The sequence below is a fragment of the Mobula hypostoma genome, chromosome 5, assembly GCF_963921235.1.
Source record: "Mobula hypostoma chromosome 5, sMobHyp1.1, whole genome shotgun sequence".
Classification (NCBI taxonomy): domain Eukaryota; kingdom Metazoa; phylum Chordata; class Chondrichthyes; order Myliobatiformes; family Myliobatidae; genus Mobula; species Mobula hypostoma.
The window spans coordinates 21839896-21865027 of record NC_086101.1 but is presented as its reverse complement, the minus strand read 5'-3'; the positions used below and the strand labels follow the sequence as shown (position 1 = coordinate 21865027).

Sequence of the window (25132 nt, the reverse complement as noted above, 5' to 3'; positions counted from 1 at the left end):
TTCCCAGAAGAAAGTGCTTCCAGTGCCTGCCTGAGTTTCTCAGGTGTGGGGTCTACATCAAGTTGGATCATGGTGGGCAGAGGTTCAATGGTGTTCAGGGCTTTTTCTGTAACAACAGTCTCTCTGGCATACAGCTCCGAGTAATATTCTAGCCAGCATTATATCTGTTGTGTTCTGTCCTTGATGACCTCTCCCGTTGATGACTTTAGTGGGGCAGTCTTGCTCTGTAATGGACCGATGGCTTGCTTGATTCCATCATACAGTCCTCTGATCTTGCCAATGTCAGCAGCCTTCGGGATCTTGGAGCAGAACTGGAGCCAATAGTCATTGCAACGCTGCCTGGCAACTTGTTGAACTTTGTTCTGGGTAGACCAGAACACTTGCAGGTTCTTCTCGCTGACAGAGGACTTGTACGCTGTCAGTGCTTTACCCTTCTCCTCAATCAGAGGCAACAGCACTTCAGAGCAGGCCTCAAACCAGCCAGCAGAGTTAACTGTCTTTTTTCTGAACGTGGATATTGCGGTGTTGTAGATGGTGTCCTGCAAGTATTCTCATCTCTTGTTGACATTGGTGTCGGGAGAGACAGGCAGAGCTTCCTTCAGGGCTTGCACAAACCTGGCTATCTTTATAGGGTCACGAATACTGCTGGTGTCAATGCGTGGCCCCCCCCTCTTCTGGAACGCTGGAGTCTTCTCAGCTGAAGTTTTACCGTGCCGCACACAAGGGAGTGGTTAGTGTCGCAATCTGCAACCTGGTAACTGCACGTCACCTAGACAGTCTGAAGACTGTTGCATCTTGCGAGGATGAGGTCAAGTTGGTGCCAATGTCTGGACCTCAGATGTCTCCATGACAATTTGTGCCGAGGCCTGGTGTTGAAGGAAGTGTTAGTGATACAGAGGTCATGAAGGCAGCAGAGTTCAAGGAGGCGCGGGCCATTTTCATCAGTTTTTCCGGTTCCGAACTGTTGCAAACAGGAGGGCCAGCTGTGGTGGTCGCTGCCAACTCTTGTGTTAAGGCCACTGAGAATGAATAGTGGCTCTTGAAAAGGGACTTCTTTGATGGCAGCTCTGAGTTCTTCATAGAACTTGTCCTTAGCTTCCTGGGTAGAGGTTAGTGTGATACATAAGCACTGACAATGCTAACCAGGCCCACAGATGTTTGAAGCTGAATCCTGAGCAGCCTTTCAGTTCCTTCAGTTGATGGTGTGATGGCACCTACCGGCTGTTTCTTATGGTGAAGCCAACACCATCCTCCCTGGGCTCTTCTGGTGGTTTTCCATGCCAGATGAAGATTAAGTCTTCCTCTCAAAGGCTTCCAGAGGAAGAGAGCTTTGTTCCTTGAAGGGTGATGATGTCCATCTGCAGTTTGCTCAATTCGTTGTTGATGACTTGCAGGCATCGCTCATATCTTGCAGGTCTTCTTGCAAGGTCAATACGTTCCAAGTACCTATCTTGAGGGCTGGATAGTTTTGACGATTCCTCTTTTTGCCGGGTGTAGGGTTATCGATCCACCATCGGGGGTTCCCTGAGCCCTGCGCACCCAGTGGAGCAAGTGGACCGTGGCGAGGCAGCACCTATCTGACCAGGGACTGCGGTAGCTGCCCAGTGAGGTCCTAGGACCTCTCTCACCATTAGAAGCAGCCCCTGGCGTCTCACACTACGCTAATCCAGTGCAGTGGCTTATCACCGGTAACTGCTGCTTCCCATGTTGCGTCAACGCTGAGTAGCGATGCAGGAGTGTCCTCTCCAGGATGCGAGCCTGGGCAGGAAGATTTGAAGAACTGGCTGTTGCCCATGCAGAAGGGCAAGCGCCGATACAGCTTGGCACAAGTGTCGTTGCAGAGGCTGCCAGAGTAAAGTTGTAAACCACATCAAACTGCCTTAGGGATTCCTCTTACAGGTCCTCCGATATGATAAAACCGATGAATTTAAAGTTGCTGACCCTCTCCACCTTTTATCCCCCGATAAGAACTGGCTCATGGACCTCTGGTTTTCTCCTGCAGGAGTCATAAATCAGCTCGCACTCAATCTTGCTGACACGGAGTGAGAGGTTGTGGCACCACTCAACCAGATTTTAATTTCTCTCACATATGCGGATTCATTGCCACCTGCGACGTGGCCAACAATAGCGGCGTTTTCGGCAATCCTCAATCTGACATGGGAGCTGTGCTTAGCCACTTAGTCATAAATGTAAAGTGAGTATAGCAGAAAGCTAAGCACACAGTGTTGTGATGGGCGTTGGGAATATGGAAACCAAGTGCAAATAAAAGACAGACTCTGATGTAGAGGCAGTTCCAACAGAACGCCATTGGCTCGGCCAAGCGACACTGAGAGAGGTTTCATTCTCAAAACTAGGACCCTGCGATCAACGCCAATCGGGCACCAACTAAAATAATACAAGTAACACAGAGTCCCTGAACACATCAAAATAAATTTCGCAAGCTTAAACAAAAGGCATCAGGAGATCACATTACAAACAGAAAAACTCCCAGGAACTCTAAATGATTAATGACTGTCCATAAACAACAATAAACCATTTCAGGTGCTCTAAAAACCTTGGTGTCTAATGCTCTCTGGCTTTCTGCACAGAGCTGCAGAACTCACTGCAGAACTCCCCTCCCCAATGATGGCAGAGGGAGACCCAGGCCATCTCGAGGAGAACCTTGAGTGGGGCCCTACGAGGGAGCCTTGGGAGTCCTAAAGCTGGAAAGAGCCTTGGAAAGCTGGAAGGAGCCTTGAGAAGCCAGAAAGGGCCTGGAGAACCTGGAAACAAGAAACTGAAATCCTGGGGAAGAATCCTGGAAGAATCCTGCTCTATTGCTTTGCTCTTCACTACTTTTCCAGAGGCAATTACAATACTGAAGGCTGTACTCTCACTTTTACAGATTGAGACAGCATAGACAAGCTCTTCTTATCACTGAACTAGCTGGCTGCCTGTAGGTCTGTTTTATTTATTACATGAATGTACAATTCTCCCAGTCTGCACCACGACTGTCATTGAGTGGTTATATATAAGGTACTCCAGCTTACTCTTGATAGGGTTATTTTATTTGTGTGTTGACACGCTCCAGCCAGGGATCAGCTTCTAAAAATTTACACTATTGACTTGAACGCTGATTAGCTGAATCGAACAAATTTTATCGATCAGCTTGCTTGAAGCTCCCAGTTGTTATGCAGACTGGAGTCATGGAACCACCATCAGACAGGAGGTACAGAGGCCTGAAGTCCCACACCACCAGGTACAAGAACAGTTACTTTCCTTAAACCAACCTACACAGCATGAATCACTCTAGATTAGCAACACTTTGATCCCTTTGATCAACTTGCACAAAAATGGATTTTGTTCTTCGTCTTCGTATTGTGTTCTTTACTGTAAATATTGCGCCCAATTTATGCTTGATTAGTTTCCCTTGTGAAAGCTGTTTTTGTGATGCCGTGTGCCTGTGATGCAGCTGCAGGTTTTTCATTGCACCTGTGCAGGTGACAATAAACTTGACTTTGACTTTGACAAAAGTAGACCTGATTCTGGGATTGCATTCCCAGTAGATTTCTTCACGCAAAGTGTACTGGATGTAAGGAACACTCTGAATAGTGCTGAGATCATCAATAAATGTTATGGACGTGTACAAACCCCCTTTAACTGACTTTCTGAGTCCCACCTGGGCTTCAAAGAGTGTTCTGCTGAACTGGACCAGCCCCTTTGCATTTTGAAGACATGACGGAAAGATATGTGATTGAGAACGTGTCACTCTCAGAAGTGGTCAGCAATCTCGCTGAAAACTGAGAGGGAACAGCTCCCCAGTTTTCTCTCCAGCACTGAACCTGAACCTTCATCTCCCATTTTGTTCCCACTCAGTTCACTGTTTCCCCAACTCAACCAGCTCAGACACACTGTGGGTTAACAGTTTACAAGAAATGAAATGCACACAGATTCAGACCGATTGCTCGGTAGAGGTATCACAATTTTGGAGAGCGTTCCACCATTCGAGTCCAACACCACGCGTGCCTGGTCTGCAGTTGGTTGGAGAGAGTGTGAGAGAGAGCTGGGAAGGAGACACTGAGTCAAATTTACAGATTAGACGTCAATGTAAGCTGACTGGCCTGCCAGTGGCAATGGCAGAGGATCAGTTCTCACATGGGTCTTTTGGACCTGAAATGTGAACTCTCCCCTTCTGTATTTTCTGTATTTATTTCAGCGAGTTAGGGCAGTGAGCTCTGTTCAAGCAGTGGGCTTGTCTCCACACCAAGGCCGAGACGGCAATGTCCCGCTATGTTAACGGAGTAGTGTGGGCCCCTCAGCCCATGGTGTTGTGCTGACCCATACAAACCTACTCCACAACCAGCCTAACCCTTCCTTCCGACACAGCCTACAGCCTTCCACTTGTTTTTTTTTTAACATCCAAGCACCTATTTTAACTCTTACTCTTAAACGTCCCTGTTGTATCAGGCTCTACCACCACCCCCGGTAGTGCAGCCCAATCACCCTCTACACTTTGTTTAAAAGACAGGCTCCCAAAACCTTCCTCCACTCACCTTCAATGGCTATTAGCCATTGTCACCCTGGGAAAAAGACACTGGCTGTCCACTCTATCTATTCTTCCCATACTCTTATACACCTGTATCAGGTCGCCTCTGATATTCCACAGTTCCAATGGGAAAGGAACCTTAGCTTTCTAACCCTTTCCTACAAGGTATGCTCTCTAACTCATAAAACATCCTGCCTGAAATAAATCTCCTCTGCACCCTAGCTAAAGCTTCAGCATTCTTCCTATAATAAGATCACCAGAAAGGAACACAATACTCCAAGAGTGGTCTAACCAGAGATGCAACGGCTCTTGGACTCAAGAACATAGAACATAGAATAGTACAGCACATTACAGGCCCTTCAGCCCACAATGTTGTGCAGACCCTCAAACCCTGCCTCCCATATAAGCCCCCACCTTAATTCCTCCATATACCTGTCTAGTAGTCTCTTAAACTTCACTAGTGTATCTGCCTCCACCACTGTCTCAGCACGCACCAACCACTCTCTGAGTAAAAAACCTTCCTCTAAAATCCCCCTTGAACTTCTCACCCCTTACCTTAAAGCCGTGTCCCCTTGTATTGAGCAGTGGTGCCCTGGGGAAGAGGTGCTGGCTGTCCACTCTATCTATTCCTCTAAATATCTTGAACACCTCTATCATGTCTCCTCTCATCCTCCTTCTCTCCAAAGAGTAAAGCCCTAGCTCCCTTAATTTCTGATCATAATCCACACTCTCTAAACCAGGCAGCATCCTGGTAAATCTCCTCTGTACTCTTTCTAATGCTTCCACATCCTTCTTATAGTGAGGCAACCAGAACTGGACAAGTGTGGCCTAACCAGAGTTTTATAGAGCTGCATCATTACCTCGCGACTCTTAAAGTCTATCCCTTGACTTATGAAAGCTAGCACCCCATAAGCTTTCTTAACTACCCTATCTACCTGTGAGGCAACGTTCAGGGATCTGTGGATATGTACCCCCAGATCCCTCTGCTCCTCCACACTACCAAGTATCCTGCCATTTACTTTGTACTCTGCCTTGGAGTTTGTCCTTCCAAAGTGTACCACCTCACACTTCTCCGGGTTGAACTCCATCTGCCACTTCTCAGCCCACTTCTGCATCCTATCAATGTCTCTCTGTAATCTTCGACAATTCTCTACACTATCTACAGTACCACCTATCTTTGTGTTGTCTGCAAACTTGCCAACCCACCCTTCTACCCCCACTAATTAGAAGCCAGCTAATGAAGGCCAAAACACCATATGCATTTTTTACCACCCAATCAATTTGCCCGGCAACCTTGAGGGATATACCAACAAGATCCCTCTGTTCCTCCACACTGCCAGGAATCCTGCTATTGTTCTGTCCTCAGGTTTGATTTTCCAAATGTATCACTTCACACTTTTCCCGCTAGAACTTCCTCTGCCATTTTTGCTGCCCAGCTGCGTACTCTGGCTATGCCCCCTTGTAATCTACAGTAACTTTCCACAAGACAAACTTTCATGTCATCTATAGACTTACTAACCCACTCTTTCACATTCTCATCTGTTATTTATAAAAATCGCAAATGGTGGTAATTCTAGAACTGATCCCTGCAGAAGGCCATATTCCTCCAGGCAGGGTACTCACCAGCTGCTACCACCCTCTGCCTTCCGTGGGCTCCTCTATTCTGAATCCACACACAGCCAAGGCCTCTCTGGATCGCATGCTGCCAGATTCTCCAGATCAGTCTGCCATGGGGAACCTTGTTAAGTGCATATACTGTACTGAGCATATATCTGTTGCTAGGGTGCTTAAGGCTTTTGCAAAGTACTATATTTTTCAACAGGGAGCGAGAGCGAGTTTATAAATATGGCAGGAGCGATGAATGTTGGGAATGGTGAAGGTGGAACTCCACTACAGGGGGTGTGAGACAGGAGGTAGAGAAAGAGTGCCAGGGTTAGGGGGTGGCACGGGTGCAGACACACCCAGCCCTGAAATACCAGGCAAGGTCACTTGATTCCAAACAATTGGTTCATTGATCTTTACAAAATGTCTCGCAGGTGCTACCCATCCCTCCCCTCCCCCTTCCCCTTTTCCCTCTCCCTGCCCCCCTCCCCACTCTCAGTCCACAATGGTGGCCCGTATCGGAATCCAGCTTGTCATTTTTTAAAATTTATTCCTTTACAGGATGTGGGCATCACCAGCTAAGCCAGCATTTATTGCCCATCCCTAGTTGCCCTTGAGAAGGAGCCATCTTGAACCGCAGCAATCCCTGAGGTGTAGGTGCACCCACAATGCTGTTAGGGAGGGAATTCCATGATTCTGACCCAGTGACATTAAAGGAACAGCGATATGTTTCCAAATCAGGATGGTGAGTGACCTGGAGGGGTGTTTCCAAGTGGTGGTGTTCCCAGGTCATGAAATTTGACTTTTTTTTACAGCAACAGTATTGTTCAATACCTAAAATTACTAATGTACTGTGCAAAATTCTTATGCACCCTATATATATGTGCCTAAGATTTTTGTACATGACTGTACGCCATCTCCTTAACTCTACCTTCTTTGGTTTGTTTTGTAAACTCATCAAAAATTGAGTCAGACTAGTGAGGCATAGACCTGCCCCACACAAAACCATGGTGACTATCCCGAATAAGAGTATGCTTCCGCAAATACTCATAAATCCTGTCCTTAAGAATCCTCTGCAATAGTGTGTCCACCACTGACCATCTCTAATTTACACCCCACGCCACTTATGGGGTGAGCAGTGTGAGTGGTTCGAAGTTATTGTCTGTTTCATGATCACAAGGACTAAAGATGGGATAGAGTTTCTCAGTAAAATTGACTATGGAAGGTAGAGATGACACAGACTATCAGCATTGTAAAATGACACGTGGCCCCAGTCATATTCTAGGTAAACTCCCATTTTTTGGGGTTTTGTTTCCAGATGGGAAATTATTTTTGGTATCTCCAATCCCGTGTAATCAGAAAGGAGCCCAATAACCCAATACCCTTCCGCAGGTGAACAGCTGATGGATTCTTTGATGTTTGCAGACTCTCTGCAGACACACACCCACAACCCACTCAGTCTCATATCCAACATACTCCTCCCAGTAGTGCCTCCCAGGTGCGAAACTCTGCGAACTCAAAACACACAATCCTTTTACAAATCTTCTCGGGTGATCCTGAAGATTTTGTTCAATAGTCGTGTACTTCACACTCATCAGATCTTGAGAGGGGTTGAGATTATTCTGAGTTGTATCTGGGTCCAGCGTCAGCCGCTCTGGTACTGAAACAAAACAGTTACATAAGAAAACCAAAGTTCAAAGTCAATGTTATTATCAAAGTACAAACTGTACGTGTCACCACATACAACTCTGAGATTCATTATCCTGGTGGCCTACTCAGCAAATCTGTAGAATAGTAACTACAACAGGATCAATGAAAGATCAACCAGAGTGCAGACGGCAACAAACTGTGCAAATGCAAATATCAATAAGTAGCACTAAATAACGAGAACATGAGATAACAAGGTAAACAGTCCTTAAAGTGAGATCATAGGTTGTGGGAACATCTCAATGGTTGGGCAAGTGAGCGTAACTATCCCCTTTTGTTTAAGACCCTGATGGTTGTGGGGTAGTAAATGTTCTTGCCCCTGCTGGTTCGAGTCCTGAGGCTCTTGTGCCTTCTACCTGATGGCAGTAGTGAGGAAAGAGCATGGCCTGGGTGGTGAGGAGCTCTGATGATGTATGCTGCTTTCCTATAACAGCATTTCATGTGCGCAATGGTGGAACTGACAGGACCTGAGCTGACAATGATGACCATCAACTCCTCCCTCAGTCCAGGAAGTGTGGAGCCCCCGGCGGAGATTTCAATCCCCACTGCTCCCTCCGTCCTACTTAACACCGTACAATGTCACAGCGATTTATTTGTTACAGGGCAGTTCAATCCCCTTCCTCTGCCCAGCTGACTGTATTCTATGGTGTTTTATGTGGCTGCAGCTGACTTTTTAAAAGCTAAACGTGACAAGCCATGACAGCTCCATTCCATTCAGCTCCAGATATCAGACGGTATCATTACTTGGAAATACAGATCAGTATCAGAATAAGGGGCAAGGCCTTTGGATTTGAGAGGAGGAGAAATTGTTTCCCTCAGAAGGTGGTGAACCTCAGGAATTCTCTTCAGCAGAAGACAACAGAGATCAAGTCACTGAATTTATGAAGGATGGAGGTAGATCAATCTCTAGATATGAAATGTATTGGGGGCAATGTAAAACATGACAGATGATGAAGCAGATCTGATGGGCTGAGTGGACTAATTCTGTTCCCATTTCTTATGGTCTATTAGGAGAGAGCAGGACCGAGGTATTGAGACTGAGGATCATCCATGATTGCGTGTGTGGATCACCCACGATGGTCGCCTGCTCCTATTGTATCATGCTGTAAGGTTTCATTGCTAATGTAATGGCCTCTCTATAGCAGCAATGTTTGGGTTATGACTAGAGATAACGGGGCTCTGGAATGTGGAGACTATCCAAAAATAGAGAAATGTTGTTCTTTCTTGTGAGTCTGGAAGAGAGAGTTTCGTGGTCTTTTGCCAGGAAGAGAGGAGGAGAGAAGACGCAAATGGAGAGAGTCGGTAGACCGCCGGACAGAGTTGGCTTGCAGTGGGGGTCCGAAGGTCAGCGACGATCGAAGGAGGTCGATGGTGGACGAACAGCCTTATCAGTGAGCTCCAACATTGCACGGTAGCCTGTTTCATGAGAATGGGCCCTTTTCCTTTTTTGTTTTGTTTACTAACAAAAATTAAAAAGCTCAATCATTTAATCGCATATTGTGTACTGTTTGTTATTTCGTGGTACTGATTTGTAACAGGGGACACATCGCACAGCATCCACCCAAACGAGATTTCTTAAGTTTGTCCGGGCCGGGGGCTATCACCCCCTATATTAAGCCACTAGCCGAAGCGAGAGTTACACGATGTTGGCTGATAAATGTGATGGGTATGCAGAATTGGGCTTCAAATGTCCTGAAGGTTTTCAGTGGGCTGCACAACAAGGGACAACCAGTGGATTATCTGAGGAAACACTACCTGGGAGTTACAGTGGGCTCAGGTGTAACCTGCCTCTGAGGGGGCAAACAGTGGAGCAACACAAAATGACAAAGGTGAGATGTCTCTAAAATGAGCGCTCCAGTCCGTGGATCAGCAATGGAGGGGAGGGATGCAGCCTCAACAAGGGGGGTGGGGTCAGCTAGGAGCCGGCAGGGGTGGAGGGGGGGGTTGGGGAGGTTCAGGAAGCATTTTAGGACATTGCTGATGTTAGCTTGCGGGTGTTAGAAGCTGAAATGTTGCACGCACTGAAAATGTTGCACACTGAACTAAGTACATGTGTATTTAGTAACGCATGGAACTAAATACTTTATTAGTAACACTTTGTGGAAAAGAAACACTACAAACAATGAAGAGTCGAGTGAAGCCTGGGCTGACTCAGGGTTCAGGCGTGTGGGAGCGAGGTTGCAGCATATTTGAGAAGTGTTCGGGCTGAGGTCGAGGCGTGGCTGAGATGGCGTTGGGGCGGGCAAAGCAGAGGAGTTTCGAAGCCTGTCCACCTTAGCCGAGAGAGAGGTAGGATAAAACTCAGCGCTGGGTCAATAAGGAAAGGACGTGTACGAGCCGGAACATGACGACAGGTTCCAGACCCAGAGCGCATCGAAGCTATAGGGCTCAGGTCCCATTGTGGGGAACGACCTGGTGTGGGGACAATTTAAATTTAGAATGAAAAGGCCGGGTTTGGGATCCTCAGAGGCGAGGGTCGGGCTGGTTCTGCTCACACCTCTGGGCACTGGAGCTGAGGATGCTCTGGGCTACGAGCTCCGTGATCATTTGCTCTGCTGTGATGAGCTGAGGCTGAGATGAGGGCCTAGCTATCCGACTGCTCCAGGCTTCGAGTCTACGGACTCACTTCCATTCCGATGGCTGCTGCTTGCTTGTATTGTTTGCACGAAGTGAGTTTTTTTCTCTCTCATCGCACTGGCTGTCCGGTGGTCTTTCTTGAAATGGGTTCTTTCTGGTTTCTTGTTTTGCGGCTGCCTGGATGCAGGTGAATCTGAAGGTTGCATCCAGCTGCAGCTCCCTGAAGGCCGGGTTAGGGACCTAGAGCAGCAGCTGGATGACCTTCAGCTTGTACGGGCGAGTGAGGAGATCATCGCTCAGATTTACGGTGAAGTGGTCGCCCCGAAGTTGCAGGAGGCGAGTTGCTAGGTGACTGTGAGGAAAAATGGAAATGCAAATAGGCAGTTACCGCAGAGAACCCCTGTGGCCATTCCCCTCAAAATAAAGAATACCGCTTTGGAAACTGTTGTGGGGATGCCACGGAAAGCAGGTTACTGGCCCTGAGCATGGGTCCATGGTGCAGAAGGGAAGGAGGGAGAAGAGGGGAACGGTAGCAATAGGGGACTCAATAGTCAGAGGAAAAGACGGGATGTGAACGGGAGGCCCGGATGTTGTGCTGCCTCCCAGGTGTGTGAACGGGGTAGGTTTATCTCAGATTGCATCCACAGCATTTTGCAGATGGAGGGAGAGCGAGCAGCCAGATGTCTTGGTGCATATTGGTACTGATGACACAGGAAGGAAAAGCAAAGAGGTCCTGAAGAGAAATTGTAGAGAGCTGGGCAGAAAGCAGAGATGCAGGACCTCCCGGGTAGTAATTTCTGGATTGCTGCCTGTGCCACATGCCAGTGACGTTAGAAACAGGATGATTTGGTAAATTAATGCGTGGCTGAGAAGCTGGTGCAGGGGGCAGGGCTTCAGAATCATGGATCCTTGGGATCTCTTCTGGGGGAGGCATGACCTGTTCAGAAGTGATGGGTTGAACGTGAACCTGAGAGGGACCGATATTCTCACGGGCAGGTTTGTCAGAGCTGTTGGGGAGGGTTTAAATTAATTAGACAGGGGGGTGGGAACCGGAGTGAAGGGACTCAGGTTAGGAAAGATGTTAAGAAAGCAAAGATAGCGTGCAGTCAGACTGTCAGGAAGGGCAGGCAGATGACAGAACAAAATTGCAGCCAGCAGGGTGAGTATCAGTGCATTAGCGATGCAGAATCAAAAAGGGTAGCAAATACAGTACTCGAAGTGTATTGTCTCAACGTATAAGAAATAAGGTGGATGTTCTTCATGCACTATCACGGATTGTTAGGTTTTATGTTGTGAACATCACTGAATTGTGGTGGAAGGATGGTTGTAGTTGGGAGCTGAATGTCCAAGGTTACACGTTGTATTGGAGGGATGGGAAGGTAGGCAGAGGGGGTGGGGTGGCTCTGCTGGTAAAAATTGCATCAAATCAGCAGAAAGATGTGACTTAGGATTGGAAGATATTGAATCCTTGTGGGTTGATTTAAGAAACTGCAAGGGTAAAAGACCCTGATACAGTTATATACAGGCCTCCCAACGATAGCTGGGATTTGGACCACGGATTACAATGAAAAATAGAAAAGGCGAGTCAAAGGGGTAATGTTATGATAGTCATGGGAGATTTTCACATGCAAGTCGATTGGGAAGATCAGGTTGGTAATGGATCTCAAGAGACTGAGTTTGTTGAATGCCTAAGAGATGGCTTTTTAGAGCAGTTTGTCATTGACCCTACTAGGGGATCAGCCATACAGGTTTGTGTATTGTGTTACGAACTGGAGGTGATTAGGGAGTTTAAGGTAAAAGAACTTTTAGGAGACAGTGATCTCAGTATGATTGAGTTCAACTGAGAGGGAGAAAGTAAAGTCTTGATGTAGCACTATTTCAGTGGAGTAAAGCAAATTACAGTGGTATGAGAAAGGAGCTGGCCAAAGTAGACTGGAAGGAGATGCTGGCAAGGATGACAGCAGAACTGAAATGTCGTGAATTTCTGGGAAAAGCAAGGAAGACCACTGTCAAGGTGCCACGTGAGGCTGCTTACCAAGTTAGAAGCCTATGGTGTTACAGGAAAGTTGCTGGCATGGTTAGAGCATTGGCTGATTGGTAGGAGGCAGTGAGTGGGAATTAAAGGATCCTTTTCTGGTTGGCTGCCAGTGACTAGTGGTGTTCCACAGGGATCAGTTTTGGGACCACTACTTTTTATGCTTTAGATGACGGAATAGATAGCTTTGTCGCCAAGCTGGCAGATGATACGAAGATTGGTGCAGGGACAGGTAGTGTTGAAGAAACAGGAAGGCTGAAGAAGGACAGACAGATTAGGAGAATGGGCAAGAAAGTGGCAAATGAAATACAATGTTGAAAAATGCATGGTCATGCACTTTGGTAGTAGAAATAAATGTGTGGACTATTTTCTACATGAGGAGAAAATCCAGAAAACTGAGATGTAAATGGACTTGGGAGTCCTTGTGCACGGCACAGTACGGGCTAACTTGCAGGGCGAGCTGGTGGTGAGGAAGGCAAATGCAATGTTGGTATTCATTAGCACTTATTTCAAGAGGCCTAGAATACAAGAGCAGGGATGTGATGTTGAGGCTTTATAAGGCACAGATGTGGCCTCACCTTGATTATTGTGAAGAGTCTTGGGCTCCTCATTGAAGAAAAGATGTGCTGGCATTGGAGAGGGTTCAGAGGAGGTTCACAAGGATGATTCCAGAAATAAAAGGGTTATCAAGTAAGAAACATTTGATGGCTCTGGGTCTGTACTTGCTGGAATTTAGAAGGATGGGAGGGGAATGTTGAAAGGCCTAGACAGAGTAGATGTGGAAAGGATGTTTCCCATGATGGAGTAGTCTGGGACAAAAGGGCACAGCCTCAGGATAGAGGGGCATCCATTTAAAACAGAGATGCAGAGAAATTTCTTTTGCCAGAGTGTGGTGAATTGTGGAAATTATTACCACAGGCAGCTGTGGAGGCCAGGACACTTGGTGTATTTAAGGTAGAGATTGATAGGTTCTTGATTGGACATGGCATCAGTGGTTACGGGGAGAAGACCAGGGGGTGGGGTTGAGGAGGGGAAAAAAGGATCAACCATGATTGAATGGCGGACCAGACTCAGTGGGGAAAATGGCTTAATTCTGCTCCTGTGTCTTATGGTTGTATAATTTATACATACTTTGAGAATAAATGTACCATGAACTTTGAACATGCCTGATGCGAGATGGTAGAGTGTGGCATCTGGAGCCTTGGACTATCTGAAATTACAGGGGAGATGGCACAGCAGTGGGGAGAAGGGGAATTACAGAGAAAGGTACCTGGTGAAACCATGGCTCTCATTTCCTTCCCCACTTTGAGATACCTCAACCTTCCTTCAGCCACATCCTCAGGAAGATCGACAGACACCACCCCAGGACTGGAAACCGGCAACTCACACCTACAAAGTCAGGGTGAGGTATTAAAGACTGTCTACATTTCTCACTGCCTCAGTAAGCCAGCTAATGTAATTAAAGATCACACCAACCCTGGACATTTTCTCTTCTCCCCACCCCTCCCATCAGACACCACCAGGTTCAACAGGAATTTCTATCCTGCTGTTATAAGACCATTGAACAGCCCCCTTGTATGATATAATGGACTGAAGACCTCTCCGTCCTTTTACCACGTCATGGCCTTGCAGCTTATTGTCTGTCTGCACTGCACTCTCGCTGAGACTGTAACACTTCATTCTGCATTCTGTTGCTGTTTTCCATTGTAATACAATACTGTGCAGGAGTTTTAGGCACATTTATATAGCCAGAGTGCCTTAGACTTTTACACAGTACGGTGGTAATTTTATGTACTGCATTGTACTGCTGCCGCAAAAGAAGAAGAACGAATTTCATGACACATGCCAGTGATGACAAACCTAAAACTGACACGGGTTTCTATTGTGGACTGAGAGTGGGAAGGGGGCAGGGAGAGGGGAATTGTGGTTGGGAAAAGAGGAAGGGAGCGGGAAGCACCAGAGAGACATTCTGTAATGTTTAATTTATTAATTATTTGGAATCAAATGACCTGCCTGTTGTCTCAGGGCTGGGTGTGTCTGCACCTGTCCCTTCCCCTGACCCTGGCACTCCTCTGCCACCTATCGCATACCATTCCCGCCGCACTCCACCCTCTCCAGTCCCAGCATCTTTTTCTCCCACCAGATATGCAAACTCTTTCTCCGCTCCACAGCAATGTGTAAAAGTCTTAGGCCCGTGTATATATATATATATATATATATATATATATAGCTAGGTTGCCTAAGACTTTTGCATAGTACTGTATCTCAATAATCTGTACAGGAGTCATGCAAAACAAGGTTTCATGTAACAATAATAAATCAATTGCCAACATACATTAGAGACACAACAGCAACCTAGTCTCAGAATTTCAGCCAAAATTTACTCACCACTTCAAATGGGCTTGAATATCCTGAGAGGGAAGAGAGAGAATAGAATTGAGAGACACAGTCACTGAAAATCTCTGGAAGGATTCAGTGAGGGCTGGAGTACGAAGGCTAAACATTCAACCAGAGAAAAACATTTGAATGTTTTCCAGTTTTCTGTCTTTTCCTGAATTGGCTTTTGTGGACTGAATTTAAATACTGTTCCACAGCCAGACCCTTCACTCTGGGGTTACTTCTCCAAATCCACAAAACCTCTCTTCTCTTCTCCTCAGGAAATGAACTGTTTGAACAGCTACTGCCCTTCAATCATTCAGTTCCTGAAACAATCAGCAAAACCCAAATCAGTTTAGCATCACTTTGATCTCTTGAACCAAGATGGACTTCGCTTTAATAATATTCTTCCAAATAAAAGTTGTGTATAATTTATGTTTAAATTACGTTGTGAGGAAGGGCCACTTTCTAGAATCAGAAAAAGCTGCAGAAGGTTGCAGACCCAGGCAGCTCTATCATGGCAATCCCCCTCTCTCAGCACTGAGGACATCGTCAAAAGGCAATGCATCAAAAAGATGGCATCCATTTTTAAGGACCCTCTCACCTAGGTCATAGTAAGTGGTACAGGCAGCAATTCAGAGATTACTATACTGGAGTTTTTCAGCTTGCTGTCTAACTCTCTATATTCTCTCTTCAGGACCTCCTCTCTTTTCCTGCCTATGCAGTCTGCACCAATAACCACCACAACGTCCAGCTGTCACCCTCCCCCTTTAGAATATTGTGGAACCGATTTGACACATCCCTGACCTGAGCACCTGGGAGGTGACATACCATCTGGGTGTCACTTTCATGTCCACAGATCCTGCTGTCTGCTCCTCTAACTATGGAATCCCCCATCACAACTGCAATCCTCTTTTCCTTCCTTCCCTTCTGAGCCACGGAGAGACGGACCCAATCACTGTGGCTTCCCCCGGTGGTCGTTTCCCCCAACAGTATGTAAAATGGTATACTTATTATCAAGGCGAACTGCCACTGCGGTACTTGGCACTGTCTGCCTATTCCCTTTATCTCCCCTGACAGTCACCCAGGTATCTACCTGCTGTACCTCCCTGTATCTTCTGTCTACCACCTCCTCGTTTTCCCCTACGAGATGAAGGTCATACAGCCGCAGTTACAGTTCCTTAGCACCCTCTCTAAGGAGCTGCAGCTCGATGCACATAGACCATAAGACCATAAGACAAAGGAGCAGAAGTAGGCCATTCGGCCCATCGAGTCTGCTCCGCCATTTTATCATCTGATCCATTTTATCCTATATAGTCCCACTCCCCCGCCTTCTCACCATAACCTTTGATGCCCTGGCTACTCAGATACCTATCAATCTCTGCCTTAATTACACCCAATGACTTGGCCTCCACTGCTGCCCGTGGCAACAAATTCCATAGATTCACCACCCTCTGACTAAAAAAATTTCTTCACATTTCTGTTCTGAAAGGGCGCCCTTCAATCCTGAAGTCATGCCCTCTCGTACTAGACTCCCCCATCATGGGAAACAACTTTGCCACATCCACTCTATCCATGCCTTTCAACATTCAAAATGTTTCTATGAGGTCTCCCCTCATTCTTCTAAACTCCAAGGAATACAGTCCAAGAGTGGACAAACGTTCCTCATATGCTAACCCTCTCATTCCCGGAATCATTCTCGTGAATCTTCTCTGTACCCTCTCCAACGTCAGCACATCCTTTCTTAAATAAGGAGACCAAAACTGCCCACAGTACTCCAAGTGAGGTCTTCATGCAGATGTAGTTATCAGGGAGACTGGAGGTCTCACAAATTTCCCACGTCTCACACAAGGAACATACCACTACCACCAGATTCATTCTCAGTGCACTAGCTCCAAGTACTAACAGAGAGAAAAGGTTACTGGCAACTTTCTTACTTACCTAGAACTTCTGTTTGTGCCTGCCCAAGCCCATTCTCACCCAAGCATGTTGAGCCAAATCCGAACCACTCTAACAACGCACCGCTCACACAATAGCCGCTCTGCTTACACCTTACTTTTTATTGGCCCCAGGCTGATTACCACTGTATCACCAATCAATGACCTCTTACGCTTATATCAGCCCAATGATATCTACTGCAAAATCTACTGCTGTGCGCCCAAAGACCCGGGATCTTTGAGATCTTTGGGAACACAGCTTGGAAAAAGCGGTGTAATGGACTTTTAACATCATAAACCAGCGGATTGTTGTTATGTCCCCTACTCGCTGGGGAAAAAATGGAGACACCTCCTCCTCCCTTATTAGGGAGAGAGAGTACCTGCGGTATTTCGAATGCCGGCTGGAATGCAAAGTCTTTGAGATAACTGCAAGGCTGCGTCTTTGCTATTGCTTTGCTCACGATTGAGTGCTCAGCGGTGGGTGCCAATGCTTTTTTTTGCTGGTGGGGGGAGGGAGGATCGTTGCTCGCTGCCGCTTACGTGCGGGAGGGAGGGGAGCTGGTGGGGGGCTTTGGGGGTCTTACATTTAACTGTCGTTCATTCTTTGGGGCACTTCTCTGTTTTCGTGGATGTTTGTGAGGAAAAAGCATTTCGGGATGTATATTGTATACATTTCTCTGACATTGAGTTGGACCTTTGAACCTTTGAACTTTGAAAAGTTTTGAGTGAAACAGTTCTTTCTGCAGTTTACGTGAAAGTGCTCCCCCTGCATTTTGTGTGAAAACATTCCTCCTGCATTTTGTGCGGAAAAGTCCCTGCCACAATTTGTGTGCAAGAAATCACCCTGCATTCTTGGATAAAATATTCCCCAAACATCTTGTGTGAAAGAGTTCCCTCTGCACTTGCGTGAAACACTTCCTCCAGTGATCCGTGTGAAAGAATTTCCTCCAGCATTTTGCGTGAGGTTCCCCAAGAACTTCATGTGACACTGTTTCACCAGCACTTTGTGTGAAACAGTTCCTCTTCCATTTTGTTGACCCTTCACCCGCTGTGTCCACACTGACCATCGAACACCCACTAACAACTAATGCCATTTCATTCCCTCCACATTACGATCAGCTCCCGTCTATCTACCCTCTGGGGACAGTTTACAGTGGCCAGTTAGGCTATTACCTGACATGCTTTTCAGATATTTGTGGGTGGGGTGAAGGAAACCAGGTGGGTATAACAAGAATGCAAAACTCCACGCAGACAGCACCAATAAAGGTCTCCATTCAACCTGGGTCACTCAAGCTGTGCTAAAGCCCCTCGACCCACTGTGTCACTGTGCTGCCCCACCCACACCAACCCTGCCCCGCGAAAGTGGCGTGACTTTGATGCATTGGAACCACCAGCTGGCTCCTCCCTCTCATCTCCACAGTCCAGCTGCCTCAGAGGAACATAGGTTACAAAAGCCCCAACACAGGTAGGAAAAGGGAAGAGGTCCTGCAGAGAGAATTTTGTCAGCTATGTTGAAAGCTGAAAAGCAGGACCTCCAGGGTAGTAATCTTTGGATTGCTGCCTTTGTCACACACCAGGGAGTGTAAGAATAGGATGCTTCAGCCAATTAACGTGTGGCTGAGGAACTGATGAAGAGGGCAGGGGTCCAGATTTCAAGATCATCGGGGCCTTTTCTGGGGAAGGTATGACAGAAGAGGGTGGGTTACACCTGAACGAGGGGGACCAATATCCGTGCAGGCATGTTTGCTGGAACTACTGGGCAGGGTTTTAAGTAATTTGGCAGGGGAAAGGGAAACTGAGTGATCGGGGGTGGGGTGAGGATGGGCATTTGGTACACAGAAAGAGGCAGTGTGTAGTGAGACTGTCAGGAAGGACAGGTGGACAATACAGAAAAATTGCAGTCAGTGGAATGAGTGCAGTGTAACAGGGACAAAATCATGAAGGGTGAACAATATTGATGGTGATATATTTGAATGCACACAGTAAACAGAATAAGGTAGATGATCTTGTAGCACAGTTACAGATTGGTCAGTTATAACAGTATAGGTATCACTGAGTCGTGGCTAAAAGGTCATAGTTGGGAGCTCAATATCCAAGGATACATATTGTATCGAAAGGACAGGCAGGTAGGCAGAGAGGAGGGGTTGGCTCAATTGGGAAAAAAAAATTCAAACAAAACCTTAGGAAGAGGTGACGTAGGATTGGAAGTTGTAGAATCCTTGTAGGTAGAGATAAGGAACTCCAAAGGCAAAAAGACCCTGATGGGAGTTACATACAGGCCTCTGAGCAGTAGTCAGGATGTGGGTACAAATTACATTGGGAGCTGAGAGAGGCAGGGGAGGGTGGGGAGAGGAAGGGAGATGAGATAAGAGGAGAGAAAGGTAGATTTCACGGTTGCTTTGTTGGAGATCTGATCAGAAGCAGCCAGAGGCAAAAGCAGAGTTGGACATTCCACAGGAATGTGGGACTGGTTTTGGGAGAGGGGTATTTGGAGAGGAAACACATTATCTGTGTCTGTGTGGAAGCAGGGCGGGTTTGCCAGCATGAATCGGGGCAGCCCATTCCTGGCCCCGCTTCCCCACTGGCTCACAAATTCTGGCAAGAGCCCAGAGGAAACCCATGTGCAGACAGGAATTATGTGCAAGCTTTCTTACAGAGGACACTGGAAGTGAACTCCGAACTTCAATGCAAGGCATCACATTCACTGCTACGCTACCCTGGTGCCCCCATGGTAATTATTTGGGCTGAAACAATCCTCACTCACCTGGTGCTGAGGGCGCCACCTGGTGCTACTTCAAGGAACTGCACTGGGATTTCCACACCTTACACAGGATTGGATTGTTATCAATGGCAGAGGACCATCGTAATTCCAGCAATCACACAGTGGTCAAACCCAGTGCCAAAGAGAAAAGGGAAGGGTGTGAAACACTACTGCCTAGTGCCTGAATGCTTTGGATTTTCTGCTGAACTGACTGTATTTAGGAAGGTGTTTTGATCTTATTTGCCAACATAATTAATTTCACTCACAGTTATTTAAGACAGTTTATATCCCCCAGACAAGAAAGTGACACTTCCAGTACCTCAAGGTGCCCTAGGGGATCTTGAAATTCCAATCTCACTTTTACATCTTGTATTGCTCCTTCAAGAGAAGAGATTTCGTGGACTGTTCTCTTTAAGTTGTTTTCCAGTTGTGTTAGGATTTTGTCCGCTTCTCTCTGCAGCTCTGCTTCCATCTACTGCTGCCTCTCATGCAGGAACTGGTGCATCTTCTCAAATTCAGTCCTGGTCTCACAGCTCCGTCCATCAACCTGGTCCTGGATCACATTTGTGTCCCATCTTGGATAGTGTTCCAGTGGGTCTAAGGATCAACATTGGATCACAACCAGAACCCACAAATAGATGGTTAAGGAAATTTGTGTCTCACAACACTGACAAATCTACGTAAGTGTTGCAACTGCTTGATCCCAGCGATCCTACACATAGTGAGGCATGGGTACTTAGGAAAATGATCAGAGCATGGGAGAAGGAAATGTGGGAGGTAGACTTTAACTTTAGGAATACTCTCGAGGCAGCTAAGGTGTTTTCCCTTTGAGAAAATACATGGAATATCACGGGGCATTATGCAGGCCAGGACAGAAGCCAGCAGAGAGACTGCAGAAGAGGAGTAACACAATGCTGGAGTGCACCTTCACCCCCTCAGGCAAGCTGTTGTCATGGGCAGTACAGCGCTGAAATCTGTTGTTTCCGATGTGGTCGAATGGGTCACTATGCCCAGAGCTGTAGAGCTGACAGTTCATGTAATATAAATTCTAACAAAAATCAGAGATTGGAGTCACAGAAGGGTCAGAATATGTTGGAAATTTGGTTGAATGTTATTTACTTGTACATGATGAATAACTTCCAACATTTGTTTGTTATAGGGGCTTAGGCCAGGGTCATGCATTTCCTCAATGTTAGCAGGTTCTTACTGTATATTCTGACAACGGTTTAACCCTTAGGAACAAGAGATTTTCTGGAATGGTTTAAAGTGTGAATGGTTTGTATGCTTTAATTGTGTAAAATGTGGCCACATGTGAGTTCAATTGAAAGAGAGAGTGGGTGTGTATTAAGAGAGAGAGAGAGAGAGAGAGAGAGAGAGGAAAGAGAGAGAGGGGAAAGAGAGAGGGACAGAGAGGGGGACAGAGAGGGAAGAAAGGGGGAGAGAGGGAGACAAAAAAACATGAACAGGAGCTGTTTTAAGAGACCGTGCCCTTAAGAGATTGTATCAATGTCCGCCCCCACCAGTCAGTTTTTTTCTTCTCCTTGTTTCCTGGAAAATGTATAAGAGTTTTTCATGGTGGGAATTAACTGCTTGTTCTAAGTTTTGCTGTTACTCTTGGAAGGTTCCGAAAGAAGAACGGTGCCAGTTTAGATTTTTGGAGAGGGGTAAGGAGATTAGAAAGCAATACCTAAGAACAGCAACAAGAAACAAAGAGAAAACACAAAGGAAAAAGTCCTGTTTCAATTGTTTTGTAGATGGTTCCTCATCAGTACAGATGAGAGAGAGAAGTGGGGGCAGTATATATGTAGAGGTTGAATATCACCAGGACAGGCATTGAATAACCTCAAGGTTCCTCAACTCCATAACTGCTCAGGCAGCAGAAGCGGCAGCTGTACCAGATGTGGTTAGCAACCAAAGATATTTTCTGCTCGAATCGGTCATACTTTCTGATAGTATGTACTTTTGTAATAGCCTTACAAAACATTTGCCCCTTTGGGAAGTAAGAGGGTTTGTTTCAGTTGACAGAAAGCCCCTTCCACCTGCTGCTCTGCTGTGACATGTACTTAAAGAAGCAAAGAGGAGACATAAAGGTGAAAGTCCACTCAAAATTATCCCCTGTGGGGAATAGGAAGGCTGATGAGTTAGCAAAGCAAGGTGCTTGCAGTGGGCAGGAATGGCAGCTGCACATTAGGGAGGTGGGAAGTCAGAAAGAACAACAGGTTGAGGTTATTGATTTAACTGAGGAGTAGAAGGATGATAAAAAATTTAGGAAAAACAGAAGGAGCGTGCTCGGAAACATACAAAGAGCACAAGGATGTACATGTTAACGATGGAGTAGTCCTGTGTGAGGAAAGTTTGTGGTCCCAGAGGGAGGGAGAAATCAGATGGTCCATTGGTACCATGATCTATGGGGACACCAAAAGCACCCTGGAAAAGAGAAGGAGATGTGTTGGTGGCCTAGGATGAAGGACAACATGGAACACCGTGTCAAGACTTGCTCAATTTGTCCACAATATAATCCTGATAGAAGTGTAAAGGAAGGAGCCCCCCAACATACCACACGAGAGGAGGGGCCTTGGACAATTTACAGATATATTATGTCGGAACTTTGCCACCAACCCCAGGATGGTGCAAGTATCTTGTCATGGTAGATTCTTTCACCAACTGGGTGGAAGCTTTCCCAATTAAGCCTAACACGGCCAAAGCCATGTCAAATACCTTATTGCAAAAGGGTTTTCACTCATCAGGGTTTACCTCAGAATCTAGAATCAGATCAAGGCACACATTTTACAGCCCAAATAATGCAAGGTGTCATGGCATTGTTAAGGATCAAGGAGAGATTTCATGTGCCCTATAGACCGCAGTCTAGCGAAATTGCGGAAAGGAGGAACCGAACATTAAAAAATATATGATGGCTAAAATGGCAACAACATGGAACAACAGGGTAGGTAGTTTTGCTTTATGTACTGATGATAATAAGGAATACAGTGGGCTTCATCGATAGGTTACACCCCCCGCAGACTCACGTCCGGAAAAGACATGAGAGGGTAGGAGGACTTGTTTGGATCAGACTTGTGGGAACCCGAATTAGATGGGATTTTGTTGAAAAAGTGGTTACAGTAATTGGTAGAGATAGTGAAAGAGGCCAATTATGTGGCAGCCCATGAACTATGAAAGACAAGGCAACGGAGTAAGCCTATTTTGACTCAAGAGTCAGTCCCATAGAATTAAGTCCAGGAGAAAGTGTTGATTAGAATACAATAACCTTTTTAAATCCAAGGTTTGCAGTACAGCACTGAAATCTGTTGTTTCCGATGTCGTCAAATGGGTCATTATGCCCAGAACTGTAGACAGTTCATGTAATTTAAATCCTAAAAAAAATCAGAGATTGGAGCCACAGAAGGGTCAGAATATGTTGGAAATTTGGTTAATGCTTTAAGCTTGTTGAATGTTATTTACTTGTGCATGATGAATAACTTCCGACATTTCTTTGTTTTAAGGGTCATGCATTTCCTCAATGTTATCGGATTGTTACTGTGTATTCTGACAATGGTTTAACCCTTAGGCACAAGAGACTTTCTGGAATGGTTTAAAGTGTGAATGGTTTGTATGCTTTAATTGTGCAAAGTGTGGCCACACGTGAGTTCAGTTGAAAGAGAAAGTGTGTGTGTATTAAGAGAGAGAGAGAGAGGAAAGAGAGAGAGGGGAAAGAGAGAGGGACAGAGAGGGAAGAAAGAGGGAGAGAGGGAGACAAAAAACATGAACAGGAGCTGTTTTAAGAGTCCGTGCCCTTAAGAAATTTTATCAATGTGTTAATGTGTCAGGGCCCCACCAAGCAGTTTTTTTTTTCTTCTCCTTGTTTCCTGGAAAATGTGTAAGAGTTTTTCATGGTGGGAATTAACTGCTTGTTCTAAGTTTTGCTGTTACTCCTGGAAGGTTCTGAAAGAAGAACAGTGCCAGCATAGATTTTTGGAGAGGGGTAAGGAGATTAGAAAGCAATACCCAAGAACAGCGACAAGAAACAAAGAGAAAACACAAAGGAAAAAGACCTGTTTTCATTGTTTTGTAGATGGCTCCTCATCACTACGGGTGGGAGAGAGGGGAACTGGGTGCAGTATATATGTAGGGGTTAAAGATCACCAGAACAGGCATTGTATAACCTCAAGGTTCCTCAACACCATAACTGCACAGGCAGCAGAAGTGGCAACTGTACTAGATGTGGTTAGCAACCAAAAATATTTTCTGCTCAAATCTGTCATACTTTCTAATAGATTAGATTAGTTTATGAGGACACACAGTTCTCTTTTATTGTCATTTAGTAATGCATGCATTGAGAAGTGATACAATGTTCCTCCAGAGTGATATCACAGAAACACAAGACAAACCAAGACTAAAAAAACTGATAAAAACCACATAATTATAACATATAGTTACAACAGTGCAAAGCAATAGCGTAATTTAATAAAGAACAGACCATGGGCACGGTAAAAAAAAGTCTCAAAGTCTCTCGAAAGTCCCATCATCTCACACAGACGGTAGAAGGAAGAGAAACTCTCTTCCTGCCATGAACTTCCAGCGCTGCAAACTTGTCAATGCAGCACCCTGGAAGCACCCGACCACAGCCGACGCTTGAGTCCGTCCGAAAATTTCGAGCCACCGACCAGCCCTCCGACACCGAGCACCGAGCACCATCTCTGCTGAGCGCTTTGACCCTGGCCCCGGCAACAGGCAATAGGCAAAGCCAAGGACTTGGGGCCTTCCCCTCCGGAGATTCTCGATCGCACAGCAGCAATGGCAGCGAAGTAGGCATTTCAGAAGTTTCGCCAGGTGTTCCTGCATGCTTCTCACGTCTGTCTCCATCAAATCAGGATTGTGCATGGTACCTTCTTACAAATACGATATCATTTCGGAGCTGCCGTGCACGCTGCGTCGCGCCACCATCTTCTCTTCCCCTCCAATTAATAGTATGTACGTTCGTAATAGCCTAACAAAAGGGAGGAGGAGAGATAGCAGTGCGCCACGCGTGTGCAGCCGTCCAGTGAAAATGATATCGTATCCGTTAAATAGGGGCCATGGACAATTCTGATCTGATAGAGACAGACTTGAAAACACAGAGCAACATCTGGAGAAATTTCTGAAACACAGGATCGCTGCTGTTGTTACAGCGCGATCCAGAACCTTCCGAAGGGAAGGCCTCAAAATCCCTGGCTTTGCCTGCTGTTGGCGACCGAGATTGAGGTCGAAGCGTTTGGATAGTGTCAGTGAGCTGATCAGAGGCTCGAAGTTTTCGGATGACTCAGAGTAGGACCGGGTCGGGCATGGCAGGGAGAGTCTTTCTTCCTTCTCCCGTCTGTGTGAGATGTGGGACATTTGAGAGACTTTGAAATTTTTACTATGCTCATAGACAGTTCTTCATCAAGTTATGGTATTGTTGCACTGTTGTAACTATATGTTATAATTATGTGGTTTTGTTAGTTTTTTCAGTCTTGGTCTGTCCTGTGTTTTGTGATATCACACCGGAGGAAATATTGTATCATTTCTTAAAGCACACATTACTAAATGACAATAAAAGAGGACTGCGTGTCTTCATAATCTAAACTTTTGCCTCTTTG

At 46.0% G+C, this 25132-nt stretch overlaps 1 pseudogene; it reads right to left on the bottom strand.

Annotated features, from left to right (window-relative positions):
* Positions 1-6634: 6634 nt before the first annotated feature.
* The window catches only part of LOC134347286 (zinc finger protein RFP-like), a 62200-nt pseudogene continuing 43702 nt past the window's right edge, over positions 6635-25132 (bottom strand).